Source organism: Heterodontus francisci, chromosome 32 (genome assembly GCF_036365525.1).
Source record: "Heterodontus francisci isolate sHetFra1 chromosome 32, sHetFra1.hap1, whole genome shotgun sequence".
NCBI lineage: Eukaryota > Metazoa > Chordata > Chondrichthyes > Heterodontiformes > Heterodontidae > Heterodontus > Heterodontus francisci.
This window is the reverse complement of record NC_090402.1, coordinates 45,742,426-45,764,695: the sequence shown is the minus strand read 5'-3', so window position 1 is coordinate 45,764,695 and position 22,270 is coordinate 45,742,426. Positions and strand designations below refer to the sequence as shown.

Here is a 22,270-nt window from a genome sequence, read left to right as displayed (position 1 = left end):
AATTGCCCCTAGTATAGGCAGGTGGTAGTGGAATATAGGGACAGGTGGTAGGAATATGGGATTAGTGTAGGATTAGTATAAATGGGTGGTGGTTGATCGGCACAGACTCGGTGGGCCGAAGGGCCTGTTTCGGTGCTGTATCTCTATTTAAAAAAAACATTTGATAAGGATATGGTCACATTTGAAGTTTTTGCCCCACCCCCAAACAATTGAATAGCTGCTGCTTTTGGGACATGCACATAAAGGATGGTCACTTAGGCAAGGAACTGGAGGACACCTTGGCTGTGAAACAATATGCCAGCAACAAGTCCATGTCTTAAGAAGGGACAGGGAGAAAAACAGTGTGAAACTTTGTATGATTTTAAAAACCTAGCATTTTCTACTGCACCAATGTGAATCTTTCCATTTCTCATGCCAGCTATCTTCTGCTCTCTCTGAATTAGTGTTAAATTGTGAGCAGTTTTATATTGTGGATATGCATCCACTTGGAATTGGTTTGATGCTGTTCAAACCCATTTGGGTTTTGAGTCCTAGAACCAGCAGAGCTCCAGTTGGATCCCATCAACCTGGGCTGGAATAAAAACACAGGTTGCAGAGGTTCTCTCACACTGCATCCCTGTTCTCCTTATTCTGCATTTTTAGTTACCCCCTTTCTTACTGTTTTTGCTGTGACTGATTTATTTCAGATGGTATGTACAGCCATCATTCTTAGAAAAGCTTAGTGCATTATCACATACTCAGGATATCCCAAAGTGCTTCACGTTGGCAAACAGCAGTTTTACAATCAGTATAATTCCCATAAACAGTAAATGAGCTTTGAATATCCTTTGGTTAGCTCTAAGGAAATGTTGGCTCGGACATCAGGAGAAACGTGGGATCTTCAACATCTGTGTAATTGCAGTCTCATTTCAAAGACTGCACCTCCAACTGTGCAGCATTTCCTCGACACTGCACAGTCTTTCTTTCCAGATTATTTTTTCAAGACTTAAAATGGGGCTTGAACCCACAATCTTCTGATTCAGAGGCAAGTTCTCAAGAACCAGCTTGGAAGTACAGCACTAATGGATGTGAAATTACTTCATTATGTCACACTGGAAATGCTGCTGAACTGGTTAGACTATATTGGATGTTATTGAGCAATAGAGCTCATCATCTATTAACTTGCATTGTCCATTAATCAGACCCCCATGATTGAACAATATAGTACTGCAGAAAATGCCAATCTTGCACCTGAATGCTGAATGGCATTTAACTTTAAACTGTGCCCTTTGGAACACCTCTACTTTCTGTGCCTTTTTGTTGAATGAAGGTCTGCTGTACTAACATATAGCAAGAAACCAGGACAAGAAAGGGAGCCTGTACTGATGAAATCAGGAGGAAGAGAGTCTTTTGAATTGGAAGTTGGTTGCATGTTTTGTGGAAGATAATGGAGTAGAAATCGATGAGCGTTGTGCCCATTTTGCAAGAGTAAAATGGGTGCAAAGTATACAAATTTAGCAGTGGCATGACCTTGTGCAGGGGTTGGTCCCACTGCTAAATTGTTGGGGCCCATTTTCCAGACATCCCATGAAACCATCTAAAACTGGCATTGGGCCCTTTGACTTTAATCTGGGGCCTACCACTTGTTGAAGGACCCCTTCCCAAAATAGGGCTGCTCTGGGCTGAGCTGGCAACAGGCCATCTGCATCCAAGATGACCAGGGTCTCCATACAGCCTAACCTGTGAATTGTTGGAGGCAGCCATCAAAAATCTCTTCCCAAAAAAACTCTTAGCTGAATGTGGAGTTAGAAAGAGCAGGAGTACTCCTCCCAGATCCACAGGTGCCCTGAAGGCCAATGTCAGCCTCCGATCACCTCCCACCCTCAGGACCTACCTGTCAGCGCCCCACCATTGATGGCTTCGCTGGCAAGCTGCCAGGGGGATATAGGCATCCCAGCTCACTGGTAATTTAAATGAGGTCAAAGGCCCAATCTTAATTGAGCCTAGCCTGACATAATTGTACTTTTGTTTGTTGATATTTACTTCTATCATTCATCTTTCTCCTGAAGACATTCTGGAATAAAGCTCTGGCAACCCTTCACTATCCCAGCCAAATGTGCTTTCTTGTCTGGGTAACAAGTGATGCAGGGCATCACAACTGAGCCCAAACCTGTTCAGGAGGACTTGCAGTAGTGATTACTGGATATTAACCAGGAGCTGGAACCCTTGCTGGCTTTTCCTCTCCCTAGCCTGGGAACACCAACCAATGGTGGCACTCCCACCTCTGCCTCAACTAATCTCAAGCTAACTGACTCTCTCTGGGGTTTTCCTTCATTTATGTCAGGAAGCACCTGCTTTGCCACCCCACCTCATCCCCAAATCCCCAACAGCAACAACAATTGTTTGCATTTAAACAGCAACTTTAGCACAAAGAAACATACTGATGCCTTTAACAAATAGGTGGAAGGAAATACACCCCAACCCAGGAAGAGGGAGAAATGTTGTGTAATTATGTTTAGAATCGGAACTCGCTGTGGGGGCATCATGGGCACATTCAATCAAAAGCAGTATGTTAATGTATGACTGGGGCACTGATTAGATCCCATGTAGAATGCTATGCCTGTATTGGTCACCATGCCTTGGGAATGATATTATTGCCCTTGGGTGCGTTTGGTGTAGAACAGCAGATAACTCAAAAATCCAAGTTACCTTTTTGTTCAGCCTTTCGCTAATTTGAATCATCAGCCAGAATTTTACTTTGTGGCAGAGGACCCGCCCACTGGAGGAAAAGTCTGGGACAAGCCTGCCTCTGCTGGGCCTGGAAGCCACGCAGCAACTTTGCGTGGCCCAGGCCTTCAATTGGCCTTGGTTGGGGCTTCTGCCTCTCTGACAGGAAGTCCCACCTCCCAGGAGCTGCTGGCCAGTCAGAGGGCTGGCAACTCCTCAGTCCCAGCAGCGCCACAGAGAGTGGTGGTCACATCTGGGACTGCACCCAGTCAGAAGAGCAGGAGGGATGCCGGCTGAAAGGTGAGTGGGGTTTCGGGCCTCGCTGGGGAAAATTGGCTGGGCCCTGGCAAGGAAGGCAGGTGGAGGTGCTCCAGCGGGGTGGCTTCATTCAGGAGGCCCCCCCTTTCCCCAGTGAGCCTACAAGAAGGCCACCTGGTGTTAATGGGCAGCCACCTCAGCTTACGAAGTGCCCATCCACCACTGATATACCAGCAGCAGCGGGCGTTGGCCCTTAATTGGCAGTTGATTGGCCTGGCGCAGGCGGGTTGTTTTCAACCGCCCCTGCTGCTGGTAAAATGGCAGCGGGGGTGGGTACGTGATGGGAAGAGCACCCCCCACCTCCCACTCAATTTTACGCCCTTCTCCCTGGCGCCCTGGCCTTCAGTCTGCTCTGGGGAGGGGCAGGGTGGGACATAAAATTCCAGCCAATGTTTCTTTGTACTGTGGCCTACCTTGAAGTGTTCCAGATTTCTCTCATGGTGTACTGTTTAATATCTTCAAGATTTCGATAAGGTCCCGTCAATCACCACGTAACAAGGCTAAAGAGCTTCGCAGGTAATAAGTTTTCAAACTTCTGAATGAGATTGACATCAGTGCCAAAAATTGATCCCATTGCTGATTAGTTCAGTAACTAGAGGACGTAATTCAAAAATGAATAAGTAGAGCACTCAGGCAAAGCTATCTCACACAAAGGAAGGAAATTATATATTTGAGAGGTTGAACTGTGGGGTTATTTGCAATACTTCAATTCAAGTGAATGATTGAATGTGACAGAAGGTAATTGGTTTCATGCACAGGGATTGCTCCTGAGTGATAGCTGTATTTGAGGAAGTTTAGTGATGCTAACGCGTCAGCTTTATGTTGTCACATTTTAAGACCGAATCTTCTAATTTGTATATCATACTAAATCTAAATGAAAGCTGAAAAACAAAACGTGTTTGTTTGGTGCATGGATGCTTTGTAGTCTGCATACTGCGATACTATGAGAATCACCTTTCGATTGCAGATGAATCAGAATTATTTTCTTCTTTTCCCTCTTTGTAGGCTTGTCAATTTCATGCTGCTACTTTCGGTTGGGGACATAGGATCTGGAGTCAGTCATTCAACCCCTCAAACCTGATCTGGCATTTAGTTAGATCATGGCTGAACTGCGCCACAATTTAGTCAGTTCAAAATATGACTTTTTTTTCCTCCCTCTCTGGTGTTTTGTCCAAGTGAGTCTAGACAGTGAATGTTGAGAGATTAGTTGACTGAGGTGGGAGCATCACAATTGAGCCCACACCTGCAATTTCCAGTAGGAACCATATGATAGGAACCAAAAGCAGGAAAGCCTAGGTGATTTTATTTCCTCTCAGGGTGCTGAGGTTAATTGTCAACGACCTTCTGCCATTCCAGTTTAGATCAGCCAACTGAACACAGACCTTGGAGGAAAGCCAGGCACCTTTTATCCCTCAGTTGAATACTTCCGTAACTAAGTCCTCAGGGGAGCCTGCTATGTTCTCAAATGCAGCCTACATACCTGGTACTATAACCCCGCAACAGCCTAATCTGGCATTAATTATGGGAAACTATAGAACCATAGAGGTCTAAAACACAGAAGGAGACCATCCGCCCCATCCTGGCTAGGCTGGCTCATTTTAGATCAATACAAAACTAATCCTAAAATAAATGCAAAATACTGTGGATTCTGGAAATCTGAAATAAAAACGAAGTGCTGGTAACACTCAGCAGGTCTGGCAGCATCTGTGGAGAGAGAAGCAGAGTTAACGTTTCAGGTCTCTGAGTTCTGATGAAAGGTCACAGACCTGAAACGTTAACTCTGTTTTTCTCTCCATGAAACCAATCCTGCTGCTCTGCTGTCTCCCGTAACCTTATATCTTCCTCTGCTTCAAATTTTCATTCATTTTCTGTTAAAAAGATATGATGGTCTAAGCCTCAGTTACTCCCTTTCAATTTCAAAGTATTCCATGCTCCAACAACACTCGACATAATTTTTTCCTAACTTCCCTTCTCTTTCTCGTAATGGCATTTTAAATTGGTGACCCCTCATCACCTACTCCCCAACCAGAGGAAATTGTCTTCATCTATTTGTCATATCAAAACTCCTCATAGTTTTACAAATCTCTAATAAATTTCCTTTTGGCCTCCTCTGCTCTGATAGAAGTAGTTCCAATATCTGAAGTCTGATTCAGTGTAAAAGTTGCTACAATGAAATATTTGGAATCAAACTCCAATTATCTGAATGGGTGAAAGCTTCACCCCAGATTCAGCTGTTGCATAGTATCATGCCACTCTTTGACCTCTGTCTAATCAGTGGAAACAGAATTCCAGATCCATGTATGATCCAAAGTAGAGCAATTCCATTTATGTCATATTCAGAACTCGGCTATCAAATTGAGCAGCATCAAAACTCGCATCTGTGATGGGCAAATTCTCTGCCATCTGCTTGTGATGCGCTTGGCTGATCTTGCTAATCTACTTCTCATTTTCCAAATAGAAGAAAAAGTCACTGGCTCCTCATATGGTTTAGTGGGTATGGCATTAAGCCAGTTGGACCCAGGTAATTAACGAAGTAGCCAACCTCAGCTGGAATAATGGTTGAAGTACAGCTTAGCCAATAGTCCTTGACCAAGGGAGAAAGTCAGCTAAGATTTCTGCTCCCTGATTGCCATCTGGTGAGGTCTGTGGTAAAAGGCTGTGGGCATCAGATATACCCACCATTGGTTTTGACAATGATGTTGCCCATGGTCTGGTATCTTACTGACACTTAATGTTGAGGCTCACACATGAAGAATGGCTACTTGAGTGAGGTAGTAATGTGTTGCCAGCTCTGGTGGAAGGCAACCCAGCTCAATTCAGATGGGGAGAAAAGGGAATAAAAATTTTTAAAAGTCAGCGAGGAAAGGATCATTTGAATTTTTATACATTTAGTATAGAGTGAAATTATCATTTCAAAATATTTATTAAAAAGCAAGAAGATGAGCCCATTTAATTCCGCCTCCCACAGCATGTGCAGTGTTCCTATTGTGTTCGAAAGCTACTGGTTCCAGTCAGTTTATTCCCCTGGTTTAAGCAAACCTTATTGTAAGAAAATCCCAGGCCCTGAATCTTCTTTACCAGGCTTTAGCAAATTTTAGCAACTTAGTTTGGGGTTGCCAAGCGTAGGAAACTGGTGGAACATTTGACTAAATTCAATATGTAATTGGCTTTCTATTAGATTGCCAGTGAGCAAGGTATTGGAAGGTGGTAGCTGCTGCGTTTTGCATAACTTTACCCCAGAATAAGTTCTACCTTGTAAAGAGGTGGTTAAGAGGAGAAAACTAGTGAGTGAAGGGATACAAAAGAAGTAAAATCAGAAAATGCTGGAAACACTCAGCAGATCAGCTAGCATCTGTGGGTAACAATGAGTGCCTGCTTAATGAGATCAACCTGGTATTGACTTCCACTGCAAATATTTCTGGTGGATTTAAATGGCAAAAGGTTGATTAATATTAGAAGCATGTGTATGTGTTTCACTGGAATTGGTTGGCATCCTTCCATCTACGAATGATGGACACGCCACAAACCATCCATTTAAATGGGGTGTCTTGGTGCACTTTTGTTGGCTGTGAGGGCCAATCCTTGAGAGGCAGGTTCTGCTACAAATGCTACATGTGAAGCTGCCAAGTGACGCTGTGAGTTGTTTTTGAAGTTGGTGCCTGTTGCCAAGCTGCTTTATAAACTGGTCAGTGTGGTAGTGTACACCAGTCCACAAGATGTGGCACCAGTTCCCTCATTCATGACTCCCAAGTGCGATAGTCAACATTTAGGGCCTTTATGTCACGCTTGGAAGCATCCTTGAAGCGGAACTTTAGGCGCCCCACTGGTCGTCTGGCCCCGGCTACCACACCATACAGAAGGTCCTTGGGTGTGCGCCCTCTTCCATCCTGCGGGCATGATCCACCGAAGCCGGCTCTGTTTGATCAGTGCCAACATACTTGGGAGCTCTGCCTTTGAGTGGACTGCCATATTTGTGATTTTTGTCCTGCTAGGATATATCCATAATGCGCCGCATACAGCGAAGATGGAAATTATTGAGCTTCTTTTCCTTATAGCTGTAAGATGTCCATATTTCACAGCCATACAGCAAGGTGCTGAGAACGCAGGCCTTGTAAACTACCAGCTTGGTCCGAAGGGTCAGCTTGCTGTTGTTCCATGTGCGTTTCACAAGTTGGCCAAAGGTGGTATCTGCTTTCCCTATGCGTGTATCGAGCTCTGCATCAAGGGATAGGTTGTCTGTCACCATGGAGCCAAGGTAGCAGAATAACCGCTTTCAGTGGGGTGTTATTTAGTGTGATCGGGCGGAGATGTCCCATGACCACGGTTTTCTTGATGCTAAAAGTCAAGGACCAGAGGTTACAGGCACTGGAGAGACAGCATCATCAGCATAGAGGAGTTCTCTGATCAATTTAAATGTGACTTAATTTGAGAATATTTCCTTCACAAAATTAAATGATTAGGCTTTTTGTTACCTGCCAGTGTTGATGGTGTGTACAAATAGAAAATATTGGTAGGCTTCAAAGCAAGTATTAATTTGGATCAAATCTTTTATATGTAAATGATGTCAGTTCTTCTCAGTCAACTCTGAATATTTTGGTGCATTTAGAACATAAAGTAATATTCATATTCACTCTGAATTTTAACGCTTTAACTCAAGTTGGGCATTTAACACATCGATAGATGTAATTCACAGTATCTGAGCATTAGTGATGGATACCAGACCTTTGCATCTCAGCACGTCACTGTATGGTGTGGCTGACAGTAACATGGTGAGCACAATGTCAGGAGATCTCATTCCTTCTTTGCTATTTATCCTCCAATTTTCCCCCTTATTTCCTATTGTGTGGAAAGAAATAAACTTGTGTGTAGCAGAGATTGAATGAGTACCATTTCTCAACTGTAAAATTAATGAGTTTTGCATATAAAAATTAATTTGCATTTGAAAGCATTCTGGCAGCTAGATAAATACAGAATTAAAACTTGAAAGAGGAGTGATTTCTGATGACTATCACACTATGAATACTGAAAACTAATCTAGAGCGGAAACCTCATTGAACCAAATTAGTTCACACAAATGTGGATATTGCACTGTATATTCAATATTTCAAAAGTAATGCTGACTGCTATTTTATACTCTCTTAAAAACAGACAAATTTTTGCATCGCTTTTGTTTATGAAATGTGACCTTGAAAATAACTGCATTGGCCTTTGACCTTTACGTGGTAGCGCTCAGTGAGCACTAGAGTGCACTGTTTAATAGCCAGTGCTGCAATAGACTGACCAGGAGATCCTGCCTTTTATGTTTCCTTTTATTCTGACTGCCTCAAAAGAATTTGCATTTGTTCAATTGACAGATTGGACCTCGTACATACAGTACAGATTGGAGGAAAATTCATGGCTGCAAAGGAACTGTTCCCATGATAAGAATTTATTTTTGTTTTAACTGGCTTGTAATGACTGTAAAAATTGGATTTTTATGTTACATTGCCCATCATAATATACAAAATATTCTTTAAAGTTGCAGATACATTCATTAAATGTGTGCGTTTATTAGGCACTGCCAACATTAGGCATATGCCAGCTATTGGATTTCTTTGATGTATTTAATGAGCCAGTCTTGATGTGGTGGTAAAGTGGTCAACTGCATGCATGCCTCTTTCACTGCACAGCTTCTATCAGAGCCACAGAAAAGTCAGCACTGGTTCCAAGCATAATAAGTTCTGTTTATACAGGCAGTCATGAGCCCGACAGAGGTATCCGATCTCCTTTGCCTATTTGCTAATATAAGCACTAGCAGCAAACCTGTAAATTGAAAGGCTTGATGCATCACCTAGTATCACAAGACAGAAGAAAGCTCAACCTATCCGGTGGCCTCTTGAGTTCAGCCTGTGAATTCAATGTCTTTCAGTAAGGTAGGGTAACTAACTTATCCCAAAATACTCCCTAGAGACTGTCTCTTTTCTTCTGCATAGAATGCCCCCAATTGATTCCTCTTTTAAAATTAAAGGAATAAGTAGAGCACATGCTACACAAACTTGATATGTAAACTCAAATTACAGGGTGAACAACAGGGATAGAGTTTGGAGAATTGGCACAGAGCCAGTACCTAATATCTCTACACCTCCAACCCCCACCAGGACAGTTTGAGGGCTTTCCACTTCTACCTTGAACAGAGGCCCAACCAGTCCCCGTCCACCAACACCCTCCTCCGCCTGGCTGAACTTGTTTTCACATTGTGGGATATGTCGAACATTTCTTGTTCCAGTCCTACTCAGGCCTCCTGCTCCAACTCTCCGGTACATTGATGACTGTTTCGATGCCATTTCCTGCTCCTGCCCCAAACTGGAAAACTTTTATCAACTTTGCCTCCAATTTCCACCCTTCTCTCTCCTTTACATGGTCCATCTCCGACACTTCCCTTCCCTTCCTTAACTTCTCTGTCTCCATCCCTGGGGATAGGCTGTCCACTAATATTCATTATAAGCCCACCAACTCCCACATCTACCTCGACTACACTTCTTCACACCCTGCCTTCTGTAACTTCTCCCAGTTTCTCCATCTCTGACGCATCTGCTCTGATGATGCAGCCTTCCACAACAGCGCTTCTGATATGTCTTCCTTTTTCCTCAACCAAGGATTCCCCACCACTGTGGTTGACAGGGCCTTGAACCGTGTCCGGCCCATTTCCCTAACTTCTGCCATCATTGCCTTCCCCTCCCTTCCAGAACCGCAACAGGGTTCCTCTTGTCCTCACTTTTCACCCCATCAGTCTCCACATCCAGAGGATCATCCTGCGCCATTTCCGCCACCTCCAGCGTGATGCCATCATCAAACGAATCTTCTCCTCCTCCCCTCCCTATCAGCATTCTGAAGGGTTCGTTCCCTCCACGACACCCTGGTCCAGTCCTCCATTACCCCCAACACCTTGTCCCATTCCCACGGCATCTGCCCACGTAATTGCAGGAGGTATAATACCTGCCCTTTTACCTCCTCTCTCCTCGCTATCCAAGGCCCCAAACATTCCTTTCAGGTAAAGCAGTGATTTCCTTGTACTACTTTCAATTTAGTATACTGTATTCGCTGCTCACAATGTTGCTCCTCTACATTGGGGAGACCAAATGCAGATTGGGTGACCGCTTTGTGGAACACCTCCATTCAGTCCGAAAGTATGACCCCCAAGCTTCCGGTTGCTTGCCATTTCAACGCTGCCACCACCCCCCACATGCTCTCATGCCAATATTTCTGTCTTTGGCCTGTTCCAGTGTTCCAGTGAACATCAACGCAAGCTCGAGGAACAGCACCTGATCTTCGATTAGGCATTCTACAGCCTTGCGGACTGAACATTGAGTTCAATAACCAAGAACATGACTGGCCTTTTTTTAAATATTTTTTAACCATGTGCCTGCTTTTCATGTAGTCAGAGCTGCTCAGTATTCTGCTATTAACACTCTCTCTGGACTAATGCTTTATCTTTCATCACAAGCATTAACACACGCTTTGCCTTTTTCCCAGGACAGCTTTGTTACTTAATCTCTCCTGCCTTATCAAACACCTTCCCCTTTGTTCTCTTCCCCCACCACTTGCTTAAAAATTAATTTTTTTCCTAACCTTTACCCATTCTGATGAAAGGTCACAGACCTGAAAGGTTAACTTCGCTTCGCTTGAGTATTTCCAGCACTTTTTGTCTTTGTCTCAGATTTCCAGCATCTGCAGTATTTTGCTTTTATATAACCTAATATATGGTGCTCCCCATTTATTGTCCATTTCAATTAATCACCAGAAAATTAGGAGTGCTGCGAATTTGGAGCAATGACCTCTCCACCCTATTCTTCCCTTTCCATTCTCATGGGAGTGAAGTTTTGCAGAGCTTATCCTTGTTGCAGAATTCTGAATAGTGATGTTCATACAGATTCTGACCAGTGATGCAGGTCATAGATCCAGTAATAGTCTGAATGGAGGAGTGTTGGGTCGACTTTCTGGCTATCTTTCGCATAAATTGGTGAATATCCTGTTAGTTATGCAAGATCCTGTACTTTCACTGCAGCATAAACCTGATCATAAGTGCTAAGCCAACAAGGACTCTCTATCTGGGCAGTTGTGATGTAAGGTATCAACAACAGCAACAACAAAGTGCATTGATATTACCTTTAACTAATAAACCTGTTGCAAAATCACAGGATAAATGCAAATGAGGAAGCTTATTCGATCGATCTGTCATTGCAGTCAAATGATTCTAAAGTTTTTGTTCTAATACCGTACCAATAAGTTTATTCCAAGTATTGTTTACCATCTTCCTGTGAATCGCAGGCATCACCTTGTATTGTACCATTCAATGGGTTATCATATGCTGCTTTCAATTTTAACTAAACTAAGTGGCGGTATGTACAGTTAAAATGACTTGTGTTACGACACGACCGCTCAAGACAAAGCCCCAAATCAAAATATATGATTCTGATTGCGGTGGGAGCAATGCACTGTCAATTCAGTCCTGTCACTCCACAGATTGCCTAGCATATCACTTCAAACTTTCCAAACTAAAGAAAACCGCAGCTGCATTGAACCGTCCATTAACCCCCAAATGAGGTGAACCAAACCAGGTGTCTTTCGATCAACAAAAGTGCTTCATTGCCTGTGGAACACTGAGATATCGAGAAAGGTAAATAAATGCAAGCTTGGTGCATAAATGCAAGTTTGAAATGGCATTAAATTGCACCCTTCAATACTTTGCTTTCTCCAAGTCGAAGCCAGGACTACTTGTTGCACTTCAGCTGTGGCTCAGTGGTGGCATTCTGACCTCTTGAGTCATGAAGGTCATAAATCTAAGCTGCAGTTTAGGCACTTGAGCACGTAATCTAGGCTGATACTTTTGTGCAGTATTGAGGCTGCACTGTCTTTTGGATAAGACGTTGGAGGGAGTGAAGAAGGAGGGATGAACTTGCATGATATAGCATCTTTCAGATTTTTGGGACATCACAAGGCACTTCACAGCCAATGAAATACTTTTGAAGTCACTGTTGTAACATAGGCAAATGCAGCAGCCCATTTATGTCCAGTAATATCCCACATACAGCAGTAAGATAAATAACATGATCTGTTTAATGATGTTACTAGTGTCACACCATTTATATTATGGGATTGCCAAACAAAAGATTGTTACTGGTAACAGTCCTGTAACATAAACACAGTACGACCCATCTCTCGGGTTTGTGTGTCAGAATTCACGTGTGATGAAGAAACGAGGAAACTAAGCAAGGTGCAAGGAACTCAACAATGAAGTAGCTGTTGATTTCGAGTCAATGTAGGACACTTTTTATATTTGTAAGGGATCCTGATGGAGTGATTGCTGCATTTTAGTTTTCCTGTTTCTGTCCTCATACTCCCCCGCTCCCCAGTGATTATCTGGAAAGCCTAGACTCCCAAAAAGCAAGGGAATCCTGTTCCACGTTGTTATTTCTAAATAGATACCCATGTTAAGCATGCAAATCCCCCACAAAAAAGTGGGTCTCTACTGCCATCCCATGGTGAAGATTAAGCCATTTATATTTCCAACTGCAGCTCACAATGTGAGAACTTACCATCACTAAAATTGCTTCAAAAATACAAGAACTAGCATGTTTACAATAATACTGGCAAATCTGGCTTTTAGTACAACAATGCAGTTCCAGTACAGCTGTCTGAGACGAAAGGAATGCTGTTGACAGCAGTCATGCACTGCTACTGCAGTTAAAGGCACTTTTCAGAATAAAGCCGGAAGCACCCTATAGTCCCCACTTCCTTCAAATACAGATTTTCATGTGTATTGCCAGTGACTAATTGCATGATGCTGTATTCCCTTACTTTTTTAGCCATCAATCAAAAATTTCTGCCCTCTACCAGGTCTTGATTTCAGAATGGCACCAGGAAGGAAGATAAAGAGTGGAGAGCGACACCTAAAGATCTTCCACATGAGACATTGGCGAGCAGGAATAAACGTGTCTTTTTCCGAGTGGCAGGCAGTGACTCGTGGTTTACTGCAGGGATCAGTGCTAGGACCCCGGCTATTGACAATATATATTAATGATATAGATGAGGGAATTAAATGTAATATATCCAAGTTTGTCGATGACACAAAGCTGGATGGGAGTGTGAGCTGTGAGGAGGATGCAGAGAAGCTCCAGTGTGATTTGGACAGGTTGAGTAAGTGGGCAGATACATGGCAGATGCAGTATAATGTAGATAAATGTGAGGTTATCTACTTTGGCAAAAACAGAAAGGCAGATTATTATCTGAACGGCAACAGATTGGGAAAGGAGAAAGGGGAAGGTGCAGCGAGACCTGGGTGTCCTTGTGCGCCATTCACTAAAAGTAAGTAAGCATGCAGGTGCAGCAGGCAGTTCAGAAGGCAAATGGTATGTTGGCCTTCATAGCAAGAGGATTCGAGTACAGGAGCAAGGATGTCTTGCTGCAATTATACAAGGCCTTGGTGAGACCACATCTGGAGTATTGTGTACAGTTTTGGTTTCTTTATCTGAGGAAGGATGTTCTTGCTATGGAGCGAGTGCAGCGAAAGTTCACCAGACTGATTCCTGGGATGGCAGGACTGACGTATGAAGAGAGATTGGGTCGATTAGGCTTGTATTCACTGGAGTTTAGAAGAATGAGAGGGGATCTCATAGAAACCTACAACATTCAAACAGGACTGGACAGACTAGGTGTTGGAAGGATATTCACGATGGAGGGGGAGTCCAGGGCGAGGGGTCACAATCTAAGGATATATGGGGTAAGCCATTTAGGACTGAGATGAGGAGGGCTTTCTTCACCCAGAGAGTGGTGAACCTGTGGAATTCTCTACCATAGAAAGCAATTGAGGCCAAATCATTAAATATATTCAGGAAAGAATTAGATATAGTTCTTGGGGCTAAAGGGATCAAGGGATACGGGGAGAAAGAGGGAACAGGGTGCCGAGTTTGGATGATCAGCCATGATCGTATTGAATGGCAGAGCAGGCTCGAAGGGCCAAATGGCCTACTATTTTTCTATGTTTCTATTAAATCATTGCTACCTCTTGCAGTTTAGATGGATGTCAAAGATTCCCATAGCACTATTCAAAGACAAGCATGGGAGTTCTTCTGGTGTCCTGACCAATATTCCCCCCTCAACCACAGCCACCAGAACATTATGTAGTCATTTATTTCATTGCTGCTTACAGAACCTTGCAGTGTGCAAATCAGTTGCCAACTTTTCCCTACTTAAATAATAGTGAATAGTGACTGCACGTCAAAAGTACTTAATTGGCTGGAAAGCACTTTGGGACGTCCTAAGGATGTGAAAAGTGCTACAGAAATGCTAGTTTATTTGTTCTTTTCCTGGGTCTCCAGTTGAACAGTGCTCCTTGCTGCCCAAATTTAATTGTGTCTTCAGTGGGCAGTGGAAATTGGCTGTATCTGTGATCAGCTATGCCAAGGGCAAGAGCATATTTGTCTGGTGAATCACTGGTGACCTGTCTCAGCTTGCCTGCTGATTAATAACAGGGTGTCGGTGATGTGGAGACTGTAGGGATGTCTAGGTTTGCTGGTCGTGTCCTCGTGGCTTTAGAATACGCAAATGTTAATTAGCTTTAAAATGAATTGGGAATATTTTTCTATATGAACACTAATTAAAAATGCTTCTAAAAATGCTGATGCTACATGGCAACTAATCAATGTTACATTTCTAGTCAATACCTGCGTTTTAAGCCATAGATTTCACTGCAGTCGATTAATCAAACAAGTTAGTCATTCCGCCCTGTGTCGTCTGTGCCATATTAATTATAGTTAATTGTGTAATGCGTTGGGTGTTCTATTTATCGTCAAATACTTTAATCACTTGGTAGTTTTGTTGAAGAAACACTTTGCCTTCACCTTGAATTGGATAGATGTGGGGGGGAAGGGGTTGCATCTCCTTCCCCCAACCCCCACCCCTCTACCCTGATTTATTTGCTACTGCACTTGCCTGTCTTCCTGTGGCTCCCCAGTGAGGCTGCTTTACTGTATCTGTCTATTGTCGGGGGATGGGGAGGGGAAGGAACTAAGCTTCTGACACTTTCAAAGTTGAGGTAAGAAGACTGAGCTTGAATAACAGGTTCTGATGTGCATCTGTAAAGTTCCCTACAACTAGATTCACTATTACAACTGTTCCAGAACCTTCTGTGGCTGTGTTAATAGATTAGTGTGAGTATGCCATTGTATTAAAAACATCTCCTTTCCTGAAATCTAAGATACAGTAGCGCGCACACAGCCAGTTCTTCTATTGTCTTAATATAAAAGCAAAATACTACGGATGCTGGAAATCTGAAACAAAAACAAGAAATGCTGGAATCACTCAGCAGGTCTGGCAGCATCTGTGGAAAGAGAAGCAGAGTTAACGTTTCGGGTCAGTGACCCTTCTTCTATTGTCTTGTTATCTTTTCTGACCGTACAGAACGTGTGTTAGTGAGGTCCACTGCAGGCTCACATTCAACTAGATAACAAGAATCAGGAATCCAACAGGTTTCCTCCTCCCTCTCCAAGCAAGGATACTGAGGCCAACTGTGTACCGTGCACCACCGCCACCATTACCATGCCTGCTGACATAAGCAAACTCGGACACATGCACTGTGTATGAGAGTGAGTGAGGATGGCAAGGGTATAAGTTTGGAGAAGATGCACCTAATCGATTACTATGGTCAGTTAATTAGAATTCAACTTGAACTATAATAAAGTCTAATTTTATTCCAGCTGCTTAATTCAAATTACTGACTTTTTTAAAGTGAAAATCCAATTTTGAATTATCAGAGGCAGACTGTTCCATTTATCATCACCTAAGATGCATTTTGCTATGTTTCACATAATTGACAGACTTACTAAGTCAAATGGCTAAACCTATATTGTTGGGTGATAGTAAAACCTAGCGACAGAATCCATTCCTTTCTCTGGCCACTATCTGAGGCTGAGCCAGATTGTTTGCAACCTTGACGTCCTATTCGACCCCGATCTGACCCCATATCCTCTCCATCACCAGGACCACTTAATTCCACCCCTGTAACATTGCCCATCTCCGGCCCTGCCTCAGGTCATCTGCAAAACAGTTATCCACAAGTTTAACTCGAGACTTGACTATTCCAGTACTCTCCTGGTAACCTCGCACCCTCCTTAACTTTAACTCCTCCAAAACTCTTGCCCATATCTTAACAGAAACCAAGTCCCATTGACCCATCACCCTTGTGCTCACTGATCTGCACTGGCTCCCAGTTCATCAATGCCTTGATTTTGAAATTCACTCCCTTGTTTCCAAATCCCTTCGTCTCCTCCAGCCCACAATGCTCCGAGATCTCTGCGCTCCTCCAATTCTGGCCTCTTGAGCATTCCTACTTTTAATTGCTCCACCTTTTGGCAGCTGTACCTTCAACTGCCAAGGACCCATACTCTGGAATTCCCTCCCTAAACACTCCACCACTTTCCTCTTTTGAGGTTCTTTCTTTCTTTTGGGCCTCCTTATCTCGAGAGACAATGGATACGCGCCTGGAGGTGGTCAGTGGTTTGTGAAGCAGCGCCTGGAGTGGCTATAAAGGCCAATTCTGGAGTGACAGGCTCTTCCACAGGTGCTGCAGAGAAATTTGTTTGTTGGGGCTGTTGCACAGTTGGCTCTCCCCTTGCGCCTCTGTCTTTTTTCCTGCCAACTACTAAGTCTCTTCGACTCGCCACAATTTAGCCCTGTCTTTATGGCTGCCCGCCAGCTCTGGCGAATGCTGGCAACTGACTCCCACGACTTGTGATCAATGTCACACGATTTCATGTCGCGTTTGCAGACGTCTTTATAACGGAGACATGGACGGCCGGTGGGTCTGATACCAGTGGCGAGCTCGCTGTACAATGTGTCTTTGGGGATCCTGCCATCTTCCATGCGCCTCACATGGCCAAGCCATCTCAAGCGCCGCTGACTCAGTAGTGTGTATAAGCTGGGGATGTTGGCCGCTTCAAGGACTTCTGTGTTGGAGATATAGTCCTGCCACCTGATGCCAAGTATTCTCCGAAGGCAGCGAAGATGGAATGAATTGAGACGTCGCTCTTGGCTGGCATACGTTGTCCAGGCCTCGCTGCCGTAGAGCAAGGTACTGAGGACACAGGCCTGATACACTCGGACTTTTGTGTTCCGTGTCAGTGCGCCATTTTCCCACACTCTCTTGGCCAGTCTGAACATAGCAGTGGAAGCCTTACCCATGCGCTTGTTGATTTCTGCATCTAGAGACAGGTTACTGGTGATAGTTGAGCCTAGGTAGGTGAACTCTTGAACCACTTCCAGAGCGTGGTCGCCAATATTGATGGATGGAGCATTTCTGACATCCTGCCCCATGATGTTCGTTTTCTTGAGGCTGATGGTTAGGCCAAATTCATTGCAGGCAGACGCAAACCTGTCGATGAGACTCTGCAGGCATTCTTCAGTGTGAGATGTTAAAGCAGCATCGTCAGCAAAGAGGAGTTCTCTGATGAGGACTTTCCGTACTTTGGACTTCGCTCTTAGACGGGCAAGGTTGAACAACCTGCCCCCTGATCTTGTGTGGAGGAAAATTCCTTCTTCAGAGGATTTGAACGCATGTGAAAGCAGCAGGGAGAAGAAAATCCCAAAAAGTGTGGGTGCGAGAACACAGCCCTGTTTCACACCACTCAGGATAGGAAAGGGCTCTGATGAGGAGCCACCATGTTGAATTGTGCCTTTCATATTGTCATGGAATGAGGTGATGATACTTAGTAGCTTTGGTGGACATCCGATCTTTTCTAGTAGTCTGAAGAGACCACGTCTGCTGACGAGGTCAAAGGCTTTGGTGAGATCAATGAAAGCAATGTAGAGGGGCATCTGTTGTTCACGGCATTTCTCCTGTATCTGACGAAGGGAGAACAGCATGTCAATAGTCGATCTCTCTGCACGAAAGCCACACTGTGCCTCAGGGTAGACGCGCTCGGCCAGCTTCTGGAGCCTGTTCAGAGCGACTCGAGCAAAGACTTTCCCCACTATGCTGAGCAGGGAGATTCCACGGTAGTTGTTGCAGTCACCGCGGTCACCTTTGTTTTTATAGAGGGTGATGATGTTGGCATCGCGCATGTCCTGGGGTACTGCTCCCTCGTCCCAGCACAGGCATAGCAGTTCATGTAGTGCTGAGAGTATAGCAGGCTTGGCACTCTTGATTATTTCAGGGGTAATGCTGTCCTTCCCAGGGGCTTTTCCGCTGGCTAGGGAATCAATGGCATCACTGAGTTCCGATTTGGTTGGCTGTATGTCCAGCTCATCCATGACTGGTAGAGGCTGGGCTGCATTGAGGGCAGTCTCAGTGACAGCATTCTCCCTGGAGTACAGTTCTAGGTAGTGCTTAACCCAGCGGTCCATCTGTTTGCGTTGGTCAGTGATTATGTCCCCCGATTTAGATTTGAGGGGGGGTGATCTTCTTGATGGTTGGCCCAAGAGCTCTCTTCATGCCATCATACATTCCTCTGATGTTTCCGGTGTCTGAGGCCAGCTGAATATGACTGCATAGGTGTTGCCAGTAGTCGTTTGCGCAACGCCTAGCTGTTCTTTGTGCAGTACTTCTGGCTGCTTTAAGTGCTGCGGATGTTAAATCGCTGGGGGCTTTCTTGTAGTTCAAAAGTGCAATGCGCTTAGCGGCTATGACAGGTTCCAGCTCTTCATTATGAGATTGAAACCAGTCTGCATTTCTCTTCGCACTTTTGCCGTAGGTGGTCAAAGCTGACTCATAGATGGCGTCTCTGATGTGGGCCCACTTGGTCTCAGCATCCCCTGTGGGAGTGTTTTGAAGGGCTGTTACAAGTGAATTTAGAAATTTTTGTAACAGCTGTGGGTGAGAAATTCTGCTCGTGTTGATGCGCGGGTGGCCCTTCTGCTTGGAATGATGCAACTTCTTTGGTCTGAGTCTAACCTTGCTGCACACCAGGGAGTGGTCGGTGTCGCAGTCCGCACTGTGGAAGCTGCGTGTGATTTGAACACTGTTTAAGGCGGCTCGCCTTGTGACAATGAGGTCTAGCTGGTGCCAACGACGTGATCTTGGGTGCCTCCATGAAACCTGGTGACAGGGTGTGAAAGAACGAGTTGGTGATGCAGAGGTTATGATAGGTACACAACTCAAGCAGTCTCTGCCCGTTCTCATTCATCCTTCCAACGCCATAGCGCCCAAGGCAGGAGGGCCATGAGTCATGGTCGGCCCCAACCCTGGCATTAAAGTCCCCCAGCAGGAATAGGTGTTCGGTGTTGGGGATGCTGCTAATGTTATGGAGTTGTTCATAGAACTGGTCTTTAGCTTCAGGTGCGGAACAGAGTGTTGGAGCATAGATGCTGAGTAGGTGTACTGGACCAGAGGTGGTGAGCAGTCGGATGGACAGTATGCGTTCCGAGCCATTTGAGGGAGGCTCTATCATGCTGAGCAAGGAGTTTCTGATGGCGAAGCCCACTCCATGCTGTCTTGGTTCTTCAGGATCCCTGCCCTGCCAGAAGAAGGTGTAGTCTTGCTCTGCTAGAGAGCCACTCGCGGGGAGGCGAGTCTCCTGAAGTGCTGCAATGTCCACATTGAGTCTACTGAGCTCGTTGTTAATGATGGCGGTCTTCCGAGAATCGTTGATTTGCGTAAGGTCTTCCGACAGGCCAGGACACATAGTTCTGACGTTCCAGCTTGCAAAGCGAAGGGCTGGTACCTTCTTTCCTTTTTTCATGTTGTTTGGTGCGGTGTATCAGTCCACCTTTCGGGCAATGACCCTGAGCTCCAAGCACCCATTGAAGCAGGCAGACTGTGGCGGGACAGAACCTTATTGACCGGGGGCTGCCCGGTTTGAGGCGGGCGGTAGCTGTCCAGTGAGGTGCAATGACCTCTCCCACCGACAAAGGCAACCCGTGGCGCCCAGTTTCTACGCCAATTTATCTGGACTTATAACCCGTAACTGCTGCCTTCCGTGTTGTTTCAGTCGCTGTGAGGCAACTATGGAGTGACCTCTCCATGGCGCATGCCTGGGCAAATTTATGGAGGTTGAGAGTTGCCCAGTCGTCAAAACCCCCCTCTCGGCCTTTCTGGTGGGGTCCAAAGGAGTGCAGGACACGACGTTTGGCACCAGTATGGCCATACTGGTGCCAAACGTCGTGTCCTGTCTTTTGAGGTGCTCCTTTAAAAACTACCTCTACAATCTGCCTGAATATCATCTCCTTACATGGCTTGGTGTCAAATGTTTTGATATAGCTCCTGTGAAGTATCTTGGGATGTTTTACATTAAAGGAACTATATAAATGCAAGTTGTTGTTGTTGTTGTAACACTTTGTGATGGATCTCTAAATCAGTGGTCAGAGCAACCTGTTCTGGATCCAAGCCACATGCATTTGGCGTAGCGTACAAGTGCCTTCCTTTTCTTGTGGGTTATGAGCATTTATTCTGCATAGATTCCTTTCCTGCTGATAATCTCATGTTTACACATATTCTAAGTGCAGTGAAAATTTGAACAAAAAGTACAGTGATGCAGAATAGGCAACTGTTTAATCCGATTTATGACTGAGAAAATGATCACTGAGACTAGTGAGGAGAGTTTAGGCTACTGTGGTATATTAAAGGAGCTTAGCTCCTCTTGCACTTCTGTGCTGAAGCAAAAGTGAGCTAATTAAATGGATTGAAGCCAAAAGGTTTGCCATGATAATGAAGTGCCCTATATAGTAGGCATGTTTTATGCTCCTCTTGTTTATAGGTTTCAAAATCTGTCTATAATTTCTGTCACTTCTAGCCACTCAGTTGATTTTCTTCTGTTGCTGCATGTCTACAGGCAGTTGGATCATAATGGGACCAGCAGAATATTATATTAAAAATCTTTGTGTATGTATGCAATTGCCGTACGTCCACTAGCTTCTCTTCCTATAAACACATTTTTTGTCAAGCTTTATACGTCAACGTTTAACATGGAATATGCTCATGTTCATAATGTGCTCATAATGAGAATTCCCTATGTAAACGCGCCCAGTGACGCTGTAGTTGAATGCTGTGCCCACTAGCTGACGCACTGAGCAATGCAACAGGGGAAGAATTGAAAATGAGGACAATTACTACTTCACCTACTATTACCAGCAAGGTGAGTTGTGGCAAGATGCCAAGCAGTGGCCCATGTGTTTGGATTCCCGTGGACAGTTCCAGGGTTGGATTCCACATGCATATCCTATGGTTGGCATCCCAACCAGTGGCCAAGAGCCCCTCATCAGTGTTTCCTGTAAGAACTCGAGCTATCGTGCAGGTGCTCACAAGTTGGCCTCTTCCATGGGAAAGAAAATTAAAGATATCATGCATTCAAATTGTTACGACCAGGTGAGAAAGATGTCTAGGGGTCTTTTATTGTCTTCACCTGGTCTTATTGTAACAGGGTTTAATTTTAAACACACTGTTTTGAGCTCCCCCTTGGTGAATCCTTGTTCACCACTTTCCAATTATAAGGCAAAGAAATGAGCACACCAGCTTTTCTTAGGTTTAAAGGAGAAAAGTGAAATTTATTAAACTTACTTAAACTCTAATTCGGTTAACACCTACGGATACGCGCTGTGCCCCATGCTAGCATGCATACGTGATACACACATGCAAATAGAGATAGAAAAGAGAAGAAAAATAAAACTGAGAGGTTTGAGGCAATCTATGAAGAGGGTTTTTTTAACTCTGCTTCGAGCTCGCTGTAGGGTCCTTGATTGGAGGTAGATCTTGCTTTGCATTGGGGCCCAGTATTATTCTTAAACCTTGTTCGCTGTCGGAAACTATTCTCTCTTGGGGTTCATATGTCTTCAATGGTTTCCGAAGCTGGTGAGAGCAACATGAGGGCAGACAGGAGGGAGGTCTTTTCCAGTCCAGGAGCAAGCAGCTTTTGGAGCTTTTACTCTGTGGCCAGGCCAAATTCAAAAAAACTCCAACAGTCAGTTAGTCATGTGACGAAACTGGTCTGACCACGTCTTTGTGTATTCAGCCATCTTAGCAGTTAACCTGGAATGCTTCAACATCTGGTAATCAAAAGTCCATTGTGGATTACATTGGAGCAGGGAGTGGCCCCTTTGTCCGTTCCAAGTACTGTCTGTTACTATGCAAATATCTTTCCAGTCAGGGGCTTGGCAATTCCTTGTGATCGGCCCTGTTCTGCCCAGCCACAATTTTAAGTTTTAATGCTCATGTGGCGAAATAATGTGCGTCTCAGTCTTGGCAGGTGGGGGGTTTGCCCGACAAAATGAACAGGCCACA

General features: G+C 44.5%; 1 protein-coding gene across 1 annotated transcript in view; it reads left to right on the top strand.

Moving 5' to 3' along the window:
- Nucleotides 1-22,270, top strand: part of LOC137347475 (neural proliferation differentiation and control protein 1-like) — a 253,442-nt gene that overhangs the window by 197,221 nt on the left and 33,951 nt on the right. The gene's annotated exons all lie outside the window — the stretch shown is intronic.